Raw genomic sequence first — 12,122 nt, 5'->3', positions numbered from 1 at the left:
CTCCTGGCGCAAGGGAAAATGCCCAGTCTTGAGGGTCGCCATGTAATAAAGAAATAATGATCTTTACTTGTTGAACTGGGTCACCAGAGGAGCGGGGTTTCAAAGCCAGAAATAGTTTACAATTATTTTTGAAATTCAGAAACTTAGCTCTATCTCCAGAAAATAACTCAGGAATAGGAATTTTAAGTTCTAACATAGGATTCTGAACCACTAAATCTTGAATGTTCTGTACACTTATAGCGAGATTATCCATCAAAGAGGACAGACCTTGAATGTCCATGTCTACACCTGTGTTCTAAACCACCCTGATGTAAAGGGGAAAAGAAAGACAAAACACAGTGCAAAGAAAAAAAAATGGTCTCAGAACTTCTCTTTTCCCTCTATTGATAAGCATTAGTACTTTGGGCCTCCAGTACTGTTATGAACAGGTGATTCAGAACCCCAATGGACCTGGTGGTTACGAGCACAGAAAATGACCTGATAGTTGCTAATCACATAGGACGAGCTCTGAGACGTGGGAACTCTGCTGACCGCAATCCCTAATCCTATCACACCACACTAGAGGTAGCCGTGGATTGCTCCTAACGCTCCCTATGCAACTCGGCACAGCCTGAGAAACTAGCTAGCCCTGAAGATAGAAAAATAAGCCTACCTTGCCTCAGAGAAATTCCCCAAAGGAAAAGGCAGCCCCCCACATATAATGACTGTGAGCAAAGATGAAAACACAATCACAGAGATGAAATAGATTTAGCAAAGTGAGGCCTGACTCACTAAACAGACCGAGGATAGGAAAGATAGCTTTGTGGTCAGCACAAAAACCTACAAACAACCACGCAGAGGGCGCAAAAAGACCCTCCGCACCGACTAACGGTACGGAGGTGCTTCCTCTGCGTCCCAGAGCTTCCAGCAAGCAAGACAAACCAATATAGCAAGCTGGACAGAAAAAATAGCAATCAAAAGTAACACAAGCAAAACTTAACAAAGAACTAGGTGGAGTTAAATAGAGCAGCACCTAACGACTTAACCTCGTCACCTGAGGAAGGAAACTCAGAAGCCGCAGCCCCACTCACATCCACCAGAGGAAGCTCATAGACAGAACCAGCCGAAGTACCACTCATGACCACAGGAGGGAGCTTGACCACAGAATTCACAACAGCAACCATCGTGACATCCCCTTTAAGAGCCGAGTACCCGCTGCCCTGGTGGGTGATTCAATAGTATTTTAAAATGGCTGTCATCTTGTTACCCTGACAGAAATCTGTACTAGAATGTGAACAGGACAGATAAAAATGGAATGTGAAATTCTGGAGATAACCTGGACTACATACTGGCCATCGCATAGCAGTCGCTCAGGCAAACATGATGGACAGCAGTGTGTGCAGCCTCTTCTTACCTCGGCACCCCTAATATCTCTACTATTAGATCAGACAGAGTGGACAGCAGAGTAGGCAGCCTCTTCTTACCCCAGCACCCTTAATATCTCCAGTATTAGATCAGATAGACAGGATGGACAGCTGTGTGAGCAGCCTCTTCTTACCTCAGCACCCCTGGTATCTCCAGTATTAGATCATATAGACTGAATTGACAGCAGTTTGAGTAGCCTCTTCTTATCTCAGCACACTAAGCATTGCCAGTATTAGATCAGATAGACCAGATGGACAGCAGTATGAGCAGACCTTCCTTACCTCAGCACTTCTGGTATGTCCATTATTAGATCTAATAGAAAGGGTGGACAGCGGAGAAAGCAACCTCTTCTTACCCCAGCACCTCTAATATCTCCAGTATTAGATTAGATAGACAGAGTGGATAGCGGAGTAAGCAGCCTCTTCTTACCCCAGCACCTCTAATAGCTCCAGTATTAGATCAGATAGACAGGGAAGAGAGCAGTGTGAGCAGCCTCTTTTTACCTTAGCACTCCTGGTATCTCCAGAATTAGATCATTTAGACAGGATGGACAGCAGTGTGAGCAGTCTCGTCTTACCTTACTACCCCTAGTATATCTAGCATTAAATCAGAATATCCACTGGGAATACATCTTCCGACACACAAAAGGATGAGCTTCCTACTATATATGCTCATAGGCACCTCTCTTATTAACATTATTTGAAAGGTTTCTGTCAGTGCTAAAAGGGGTCCGTTTTAATGTTCTGTAGTGATTACCTACCAAAACAAAAGAAAATTAACCCCTTCATGACCTTGGGATTTTTCGTTTTTCCGTGTTCGTTTTTCACTCCCCTCCTTCCCTGAGCCATAACTTTTTTATTTTTCCGTCAATTTGGCCATGTGAGGGCTTATTTTTTGCGGAACGAGCTGTAATTTTGAACGACATCATTGGTTTTAGCATGTCGTGTACTAGAAAACGGGAAAAAAATTCCAAGTGCGGTGAAATTGCAAAAAAAGTGCAATCACACACTTGTTTTTTGTTTGGCTTTTTTGCTAGGTTCACTAAATGCTCAAACTGAAATTATGATTCTCCAGGTCAGTACGAGTTCATAGACACCTAACATGACTAGGTGTTTTTTTACCTAAGTGGTGAAAAAAAATTTCAAACTTTGCTAAAAAAAAAAAAAAAAATTGCGCCATTTTCCGATACTCGTAGCATCTCCATTTTTCATGATCTGGGGTCGGTTGAGGGCTTATTTTTTGCATGCCGAGATGACGTTTTTAATTATAGCATTTTGGTGCAGATACGTTATTTTGATCGCCCGTTATTGCATTTTAATGCAATGTCACGGTGACCAAAAAACGTAATTCTGGCGTTTCGAATTTTTTTCTTGCTACGCTGTTTAGCGATCAGGTTAATGCTTTTTTTTACTTGATAGATCGGGCGATTCTGAGCGCGGCGATACCAAATATGTGTAGATTTGATTTTTTTTATTGATTTATTTTGATTTTTTTTATTTTTTTCACATTTTTTTTTACTTTTTTTTTTTACTTTTGCCATGCTTCAATAGCCTTCATGGGAGGCTAGAAGCAGGCACAGCACGATCGGCTCTGCTACATAGCAGCGATCTGCTGTTCGCTGCTATGTAGCAGAATTGCAGGTGTGCTGTGAGCGCCGTCCACAGGGTGGCGTTCACAGCTACCGGCGATCAGTAACCATAGAGGTCTCAAGGACCTCTATGGTTACAATGGAGAAGCATCGCTGACCTCCGATCATGTGACGGGGGTCGGCGATGTCGTCATTTGCGGCCGCCCGGCCAGATGCGGTAGTTAAATGCCGCTGTCTGTGTTTGACAGCGGCATTTAACTAGTTAATAGGCGCGGGCAGATCGCGATTGTGCTCGCGCCTATTACGGGCACATGTCAGCTGTTCAAAACAGCTGACATGTCCCGGCTTTGGTGCGGGCTCACCGCCGGAGCCCGCATCAAAGCGGGGCTTCTGACCTCGGACGTACTATCCCGTCCGAGGTCAGAAAGGGGTTAAATGCATCAAAAGCAAAATATTACATTTTTGGAAATTCTTAGTTAATTCCTTTCTGACATGGGACGTACTATCCCGTCGAGGTGGGGTGGGCCCCCATGACCACGGACGGGATAGTACGTCCAGCGCGATCAGCGGCGCTCACGGGGGGAGCGCCGCCGATCGCGGCCGGGTGTCAGCTGTTTATCGCAGCTGACATCCGGCACTATGTGCCAGGAGCGGTCACGGACCGCCCCCGGCACATTAACCCCTGGCACACCGCGATCAAAGATGATCGCGATGTGCCGGCGGTATAGGGAAGCTTCCCGCAGGGAGGGGGCTCCCTGCGGGCTTCCCTGAGCCCCCCGCAGCAACGCGATGTGATCACCTCCCTCCCTGCTTCCTCCAGCCCCGGATCCAAGATGGCCGCAGATCCGGGTCCTGCAGGGAGGGAGGTGGCTTCACAGAGCCTGCTCAGAGCAGGCACTGTGAAGGCTGCAGCGCTGCATGTCAGATCAGTGATCTGACAGAGTGCTGTGCACACTGTCAGATCACTGATCTGTGATGTCCCCCCCCCTGGGACAATGTAAAAAAGTAAAAAAAAAATTTTCAAAATGTGTAAAAAAAAATAAAAAAAAATATTCCTAAATAATGAAAAAAAATATATATATATTATTCCCCTAAATACATTTCTTTATCTAAATAAAAAAAAAACAATAAAAGTACACATATTTAGTATCGCCGCGTCCGTAACTGCCCGACAGTGCTGTGCAAACTGTCAGATCACCGATCTGTGATGTCCCCCCCCTGGGACAAAGTAAAAAGGTTAAAAAAATTTTTTTCAAATGTGTAAAAAAAAATAAAAAAAAATATTCCAAAATAATGAAAAAACAAAAAAAATATTATTCCCATAAATATATTTCTTTATCTAAATAAAAAAAACAAAACAATAAAAGTACACATATTTAGAATCACCGCGTCCGTAACGGCCCGACCTATAAAACTGGCCCACTAGTTAACCCCTTCAGTAAACACCGTAAGAAAAAAAAAAAAAAAAACGAGGCAAAAAACAACGATTTATTATCATACTGCCGAACAAAAAGTGGAATAACACGCGATCAAAAAAACAGATATAAATAACCATGATACCGCTAAAGGCGTCATCTTGTCCCACAAAAAACGAGCCGCCATACAGCATCATCAGCAAAAAAAAAAAAGTTATAGTCCTGAGAATAAAGCGATGCAAAAAAAATTATTTTTTCTATAAAATAGTTTTTATCGTATAAAAGCGCCAAAACATAAAAAAATGATATAAATGAGGTGTCGCTGTATTCGTACTGACCCGAAGAATAAAACTGCTTTATCAATTTTACCAAACGCGGAACGGTATAAACGCCTCCCCCAAAAGAAATTCATGAATAGCTGGTTTTTGGTCATTCTGCCTCGCAAAAATCGGAATAAAAAGCGATCAAAAAATGTAACGTGCCCGAAAATGTTACCAATAAAAACGTCAACTCATCCCGCAAAGAACAAGACCTGACATGACTCTGTGAACCAAAATATGGAAAAATTATAGCTCTCAAAATGTGGTAACGCAAAAAATATTTTTTGCAATAAAAAGCGTCTTTCAGTGTGTGACGGCTGCCAATCATAAAAATCCGCTAAAAAACCCAATATAAAAGTAAATCAAACCCCCCTTCATCACCCCTTTAGTTAGGGAAAAATTAAAAAAATGGATTTATTTCCATTTTTCCATTAGGGTTAGGGTTATGGCTAGGGTTAGGGTTTGGGCTAGGGTTAGGGTTTGGGCTAGGGCTAGGGTTAGGGCTAGGGTTAGGGCTAGGGTTAGGGCTAGGGTTAGGGTTAAGGTTAGGGCTAGGGTTAGGGCTAGGGTTAGGGCTAGGGTTAGGGTTAGGGCTAGGGTTAAGGCTATGGTTAGGGCTAGGGTTAAGGCTACAGTTAGGGTTGGGGCTAAAGTTAGGGTTAGGGCTATGGTTAGGGCTAGGGTTAGGGCTACAGTTTGGGTTGGGGCTAAAGTTAGGGTTGGGGCTAGGGTTAAGGCTACAGTTAGGGTTGGGGCTAAAGTTACGGTTAGGGTTTAGATTACATTTACAGTTGGGAATAGGGTTGGGATTAGGTTTAGGTGTGTGTCAGGGTTAGAGGTGTGGTTAGGGTTACTGTTGGGGTTAGGGTTAGGGGTGTGTTTGGATTAGGGTTTCAGTTCTAATTGGGGGGTTTCCACTGTTTAGGCACATCAGGGTCTCTCCAAACGCGACATGGCGTCCGATCTCAATTCCAGCCAATTCTGCGTTGAAAAAGTAAAACAGTGCTCCTTCCCTTCCGAGCTCTCCCGTGTGCCCAAACAGGGGTTTACCCCAACATATGGGGTATCAGCGTACTCAGGACAAATAGGACAACAACTTTTGGGGTCCAATTTCTCCTGTTACCCTTGGGAAAATACAAAACTGGGGGCTAAAAAATAATTTTTGTGGGAAAAAAAAAGATTTTTTATTTTCACGGCTCTGCGTTATAAACTGTAGTGAAACACTTGGGGGTTCAAAGTTCTCACAACACATCTAGATAAGTTCCATGGGGGTCTAGTTTCCAATATGGGGTCACTTGTGGGGGGTTTCTACTGTTTAGGTACATTAGGGGTTCTGCAAACGCAATGTGATGCCTGCAGACCATTCCATCTAAGTCTGCATTCCAAATGGCACTCCTTCCCTTTCGAGCCCTCCCATGCGCCCAAACGGTGGTTCCCCCCAACATATGGGGTATCAGCGTACTCAGGACAAATTGGACAACAACTTTTGGGGTCAAATTTCTACTCTTACCCTCGGGAAAATACAAAACTGGTGGCTAAAAAATAATTTTTTGGGGAAAGATTTTTTTTTTCAATTTTCACGGCTCTGCGTTACAAACTGTAGTGAAACACTTGGGGGTTCAAAACTCTCACAACACATCTAGATGAGTTCCTTAGGGGGTCTAGTTTCCAAAATGGTGTCACTTGTGGGGGGTTTCTACTGTTTCGGGACATTAGGGGCTCTGCAAATTCAATGTGACACCTGCAGACCATTCCATCTAAGCCTGCATTCCAAATGGAGCTCCTTCCCTTCCGAGCCCTCCCATGCGCCCAAACAGTGGTTCCCCCCCACATATGGGGTATCAGCGCACTCAGAACAAATTGGACAACAAATTTTGGGGTCCAATTTCTCCTGTTACCCTCGGGAAAATACAAAACTGGGGGCTAAAAAATAATTTTTGTGGGAAAAAATTTTTGTTTTATTTTTACGGCTCTCCATTATAAACTTCTGTGAAGCCCTTGGTGGGTGAAAGTGCTCACCACACATGTATATAAGTTCCTTAGGGGGTCTACTTTCCAAAATGGTGTCACTTGTGGGGGGTTTCTACTGTTTAGGTACATTAGGGGCTCTGCAAACGCAATGTGACACCTGCTGACCATTCCATCTAAGTCTGCATTCAAATGGCACTCCTTCCCTTCCGAACCCTCCCATGCGCCCAAACAGTGGTTCCCCCCACATATGGTGTATCATCGCACTCAGGACAAATTGGGCAACAAATTTTGGGGTCCACTTTCTCCTGTTACCCTTGGGAAAATAATAAACTGGGGGCTAAAAAAATAATTTTTGTGGGAAAAATTTTTTGTTTTATTTTTACGGCTCTGCATTATAAACTTCTGTGAAGCACTTGGTGGGTCAAAGTACTCACCACACATCTAGATAAGTTCCTTAGGGGGTCTACTTTCCAAAATGGTGTCACTTGTGGGGGGTTTCAATGTTTAGGCACATCAGTGGCTCTCCAAACGCAACATGGCGTCCCATCTCAATTCCAGTCAATTTTGCATTGAAAAGTTAAACGGCGCTGCTTCCCTTCCGAGCTCTCCCATCCGCCCAAACAGTGGTTTACCCCAACATATGGGGTATCAGCGTACTCAGGACAAATTGTACAACAACCTTTGGGGTCCATTTTCTCCTGTTACCCTTGGGAAAATAAAAAATTGGGGGCGGAAAGTTAATTTTTGTGAAAAAATATGATTTTTTATTTTTACGGTTCTACATTATAAACTTCTGTGAAGCACTTGGTGGGTCAAAGTGCTCACCACACATCTAGATAAGTTCCTTAAGGGGTCTACTTTCCAAAATGGTGTCACTTGTGGGGGGTTTCAATGTTTAGGCACATCAGGGGCTCTCCAAACGCAACATGGCGTCCCATCTCAATTCCTGTCAATTTTGCATTGAAAAGTCAAACGGCGCTCCTTCCCTTCCGAGCTCTCCCATCCGCCCAAACAGTGGTTTACCCCCACATATGGGGTATCAGCGTACTCAGGACAAATTGTATAACAACTTTTGGGGTCCAATTTCTTCTCTTACCCTTGGGAAAATAAAAAATTGGGGGCGGAAAGTTGATTTTTGTGAAAAAATATGATTTTTTATTTTTACGGTTCTACATTATAAACTTATGTGAAGCACTTGGTGGGTCAAAGTGCTCACCACACATCTAGATAAGTTCCTTAAGGGGTCTACTTTCCAAAATGGTGTCACTTGTGGGGGGTTTCAATGTTTAGGCACATCAGGGGCTCTCCAAACGAAACATGGCATCCCATCTCAATTCCAGTCAATTTTCCATTGAAAAGTCAAATGGCTCTCCTTCGTTTCCGAGCTCTGCCATGCGCCCAAACAGTGGTTTACCCCACATGTGGGGTATTGTCGTGCTCAGGACAAATTGTACAACAATGTTTGGGGTCTATTTTCTCGTGTTACCCTTGGTAAAATTAAACAAATTGGAGCTGAATTAAATTTTTTGTGAAAAAAAGTTAAATGTTCATTTTTATTTAAACATTCAAAAAATTCCTGTGAAGCACCAGAAGGGTTAATAAACTTCTTGAATATGGTTTTGAGCACCTTGAGGGGTGTAGTTTTTAGAATGGTGTCACATTTGGGTATTTTCTATCATATAGACCCCTCAAAATGACTTCAAATGAGATGTGGTCCCTAAAATAAAATGGTGTTGTAGAAATGAGAAATTGCTGGTCAACTTTTAACCCTTATAACTCCCTAACAAAAAAACATTTTGGTTCCAAAATTGTGCTGATGTAAAGTAGACATGTGGGAAATGTTACTTATTAAGTATTTTGTGTGAGATATCTCTGTGATTTAATTGCATAAAAATTCAAAATTGGAAAATTGCGAAATTTTCATAATTTTCGCCAAATTTCCATTTTTTTCACAAATAAACGCAGGTACTATCAAAGAATTTTTACCATTGTCATGAAGTACAATATGTCACGAGAAAACAATGTCAGAATCACTGGGATCCGTTGAAGCGTTCCAGAGTTATAACCTCACAAAGGGACAGTGGTCAGAATTGTAAAAATTGGCCCGGTCCATAACATGCAAACCACCCTTGGGGGTAAAGGGGTTAAAAAAGGGGTACACCTCATTTGGAGCTGCTATCAATTTGCTATAGAAGGGTACAATGAAGGGATGAGTGAATATGCTCGGTGATACTCTTATATCACTTCAATATCTGGGTGCTTGTATGTGCTCTGCATTCGGGTAGCTTAATATGAATTGATTAGCTTACAAACCGTGATTTTTAATGGAGCACACTCGGACTGGGTCGCGGTTAGCAGTGGGGTACCACAGGGGTCAGTATTTGGCCCTCTACTTTTTAACATATTTATTAATGACCTTGTAGGGGACATTTAGAGTAGAATTTCCATATTTGCAGATGACACTAAACTCTGCAGGGTAATCAATACAGAGGAGGACAATTTTATATTACAGGATGATTTATGTAAACTAGAAGCTTGGGCTGATAAATGGCAAATGAGCTTTAATGGGGATAAATGTAAGGTCATGCACTTGGGTAGAAGTAATAAGATGTATAACTATGTGCTTAATTCTAAAACTCTGGGCAAAACTGTGAATGAAAAAGACCTGGGTGTATGGGTGGATGACAAACTCATATTCAGTGGCCAGTGTCAGGCAGCTGCTACAAAGGCAAATAAAATAATGGGATGCATTAAAAGAGGCATAGATGCTCATGAGGAGAATATAATTTTACCTCTATACAAGTCACTAGTTCCACCACACTTAGAATATTGTGTACAGTTCTGGTCTCCGGTGTATAAGAAAGACATAGCTGAACTAGAGCGGGTGCAGAGAAGAGCGACCAAGGTTATTAGAGGACTGGGGGGTCTGCAATACCAAGACAGGTTATTACACTTGGGGCTATTTAGTTTGGAAAAATGAAGACTAAGGGGTGATCTTATTTTAATGTATAAATATATGAGGGGACAGTACAAAGACCTTTCTGATGATCTTTTTAATCATAGACCTGAAACCGGGACAAGGGGGCATCCTCTACGTCTGGAGGAAAAAAGGTTTAAGCATAACAACAGACGCGGGTTCTTTACTGTAAGAGCAGTGAGACTATGGAACTCTCTGCCGTATGATGTTGTAATGAGTGATTCATTACTTAAATTTAAGAGGGGACTGGATAACTTTCTGGAAAAGTATAATGTTACAGGGTATATATACTAGATTCCTTGATAGGGCGTTGATCCAGGGAACTAGTCTGATTGCCGTATGTGGAGTCGGGAAGGAATTTTTTTCCCCAATGTGGAGCTTACTCTTTGCCACATGGTTTTTTTTTGCCTTCCTCTGGATCAACATGTTAGGGCATGTTAGGTTCGGCTATGGGTTGAACTAGATGGACTTAAAATCTTTCTTTAACCTTAATACCTATGTTACTATGTTACTATGTAGCTTAATTTGCTCGAATTTGAAACTCAAAACACTGTCCGGCATGTTTGGTGCCTGTTACACAGCCAATAAGCATACAGGGATTACCTTTGAGTCAGTGTAATGCTCTAGCCATATTAGTAGTGGCATTACTGTGATTGGCTTGTCATGTGACTTCATTAGGTGTTATAAAAGGATAGGCGCCACCAGGCTTATCACAGAGATGCCATTCCACAGCTCTGTGACAGTTGTTATTGGAGATAGAATGTGCGTATCTAGGCCTGTGTGCACAGTATAATGAATCAGAAGCCTTTTGTGTTGATACTAGTGCTGAAGCTGAACCATCATACCAACAGTCCTTGTAAGGGATAAATTTGTGCTTTGCTGTTTGTATCAGATACAATATGCATTTATACTTGGGATGGACAGTTACAGGAGCAGGGAAAGTGGCTGAATAGTGTCTCTAGACAGGACTTAGGGCTTTGCAGTCTGTTTCTAAATATATAGCTGTGGCAATTGCCCACATTCTTTGCTTTTTGGGTGAAAAAATGACTCTATTGTTATCCATAGAGTATTATTTGATTTGTGGTACCTTTCTGTGGTATATAACACTACAAAAAAAGCGTTGAAAACATTTTCTGGATTCAATTATTTATCCATGCAGCATTATGTGCTCTGTACTACATTCCGGTGGTATTAACCTTAAAAAAAAAAAAGCATTGACTGCTGCAAGTGACTAATTATTTTTTTTATTAAAAATAAAATTGGTTTCAAGAGACCTAGCAATTAGAAAATGCTTAAGGTGTGCAGTAAGGGATGGGGAAGTGCTGATGATGGTGTATACAGACATCAAGGAAGTGAGGCAGGTATGACTACGCCTGTTACTGGACCACACCCATCCATGACACACAAGTTCCTCTCCCATTTTGAAGGGAGGCACGGGACACAACTTTGAAGCCACAGAAGAGTGAACAGGTGGTCGGTTGGATAACAGAAAATACTTCCAGCATGCTTAGCAGCACCACACAGGGTTCCACGCCATCCAGTCCCACCAGCCAAGAAACTGAATTACTGAATCCTCATCCTGATCCTTCTTCCCCCACCATATTAAGTCCCAGGAGACTAGTGATCCCACACTGGGACACTCCAAGGAGCTCTTTTCAACATAATTTCTTTATTGTGACCTCTCAACCTGCATGTTCAAAGAGGGACAGGAGTACATGCTTTTTAGTGATGCACAAAACTTAAAGCAGAAAGAGGATGATGAGACACAGTTGCTGATAAGTAGGGTTGTTGTTAAGTCACCTAGTCAAGAGAACCATGGTGCAGGGGTGCAAGACGAGGTGGTGCATGACAAACTGACTGACCAAACCTGGGAAGGTGGTGGAGCGCCCTCTAGGACCTTAGGGTACTTAGTACCGGGCCGCTTTCTTTAAGGGATGTGTCACAGCAGCAGTGACCCGGTCCGTGGCCCTGGGCGTCCAGTTAGAGGGAATGAATGGAAATGGAAATAAAGTCTAAAGAGTAATGTTCGTGACGCCACCTGTGGTACTAGGCCAGGGATGGTCGACGCTGCCAAAAGGGGTCCACTGGGGATAATGGTATTGCAGCAGAGGTGGTATAGCTCCCCACAGATAGAGCTTAGTCCCCAGGGCTCCCGGTACAGTTGTTAAGGATGATAGATGGTGAAGTGCAGGAAAGAATTGGAGGACACATGATTGCAGTCTCTTTACCTTTTACTGATGACGTTCAGGTACACAGATTACAGGTGGTCTTTGAAATCCGGGCAGCCTGGAAGTGATTCAGAATCTCCCTAGCCAGGTGGGGTTGGAAGCCTTCCTTATTGCACTGTATTCTCAGTCCCTTGCTGCCTGAGGCTTCAGACTAGGTCCTCTCTCAATCTGTCCTCTAAGGTGGACACTACCCGCATGGCAGGCAACTCGAGCCTTTTT

The sequence above is a fragment of the Ranitomeya imitator genome, chromosome 1 (assembly GCF_032444005.1).
Source record: "Ranitomeya imitator isolate aRanImi1 chromosome 1, aRanImi1.pri, whole genome shotgun sequence".
NCBI classification, from domain to species: Eukaryota; Metazoa; Chordata; class Amphibia; order Anura; family Dendrobatidae; genus Ranitomeya; species Ranitomeya imitator.
The sequence above is the reverse complement of the archived record's forward strand: the minus strand, read 5'-3'. Positions refer to the sequence as shown.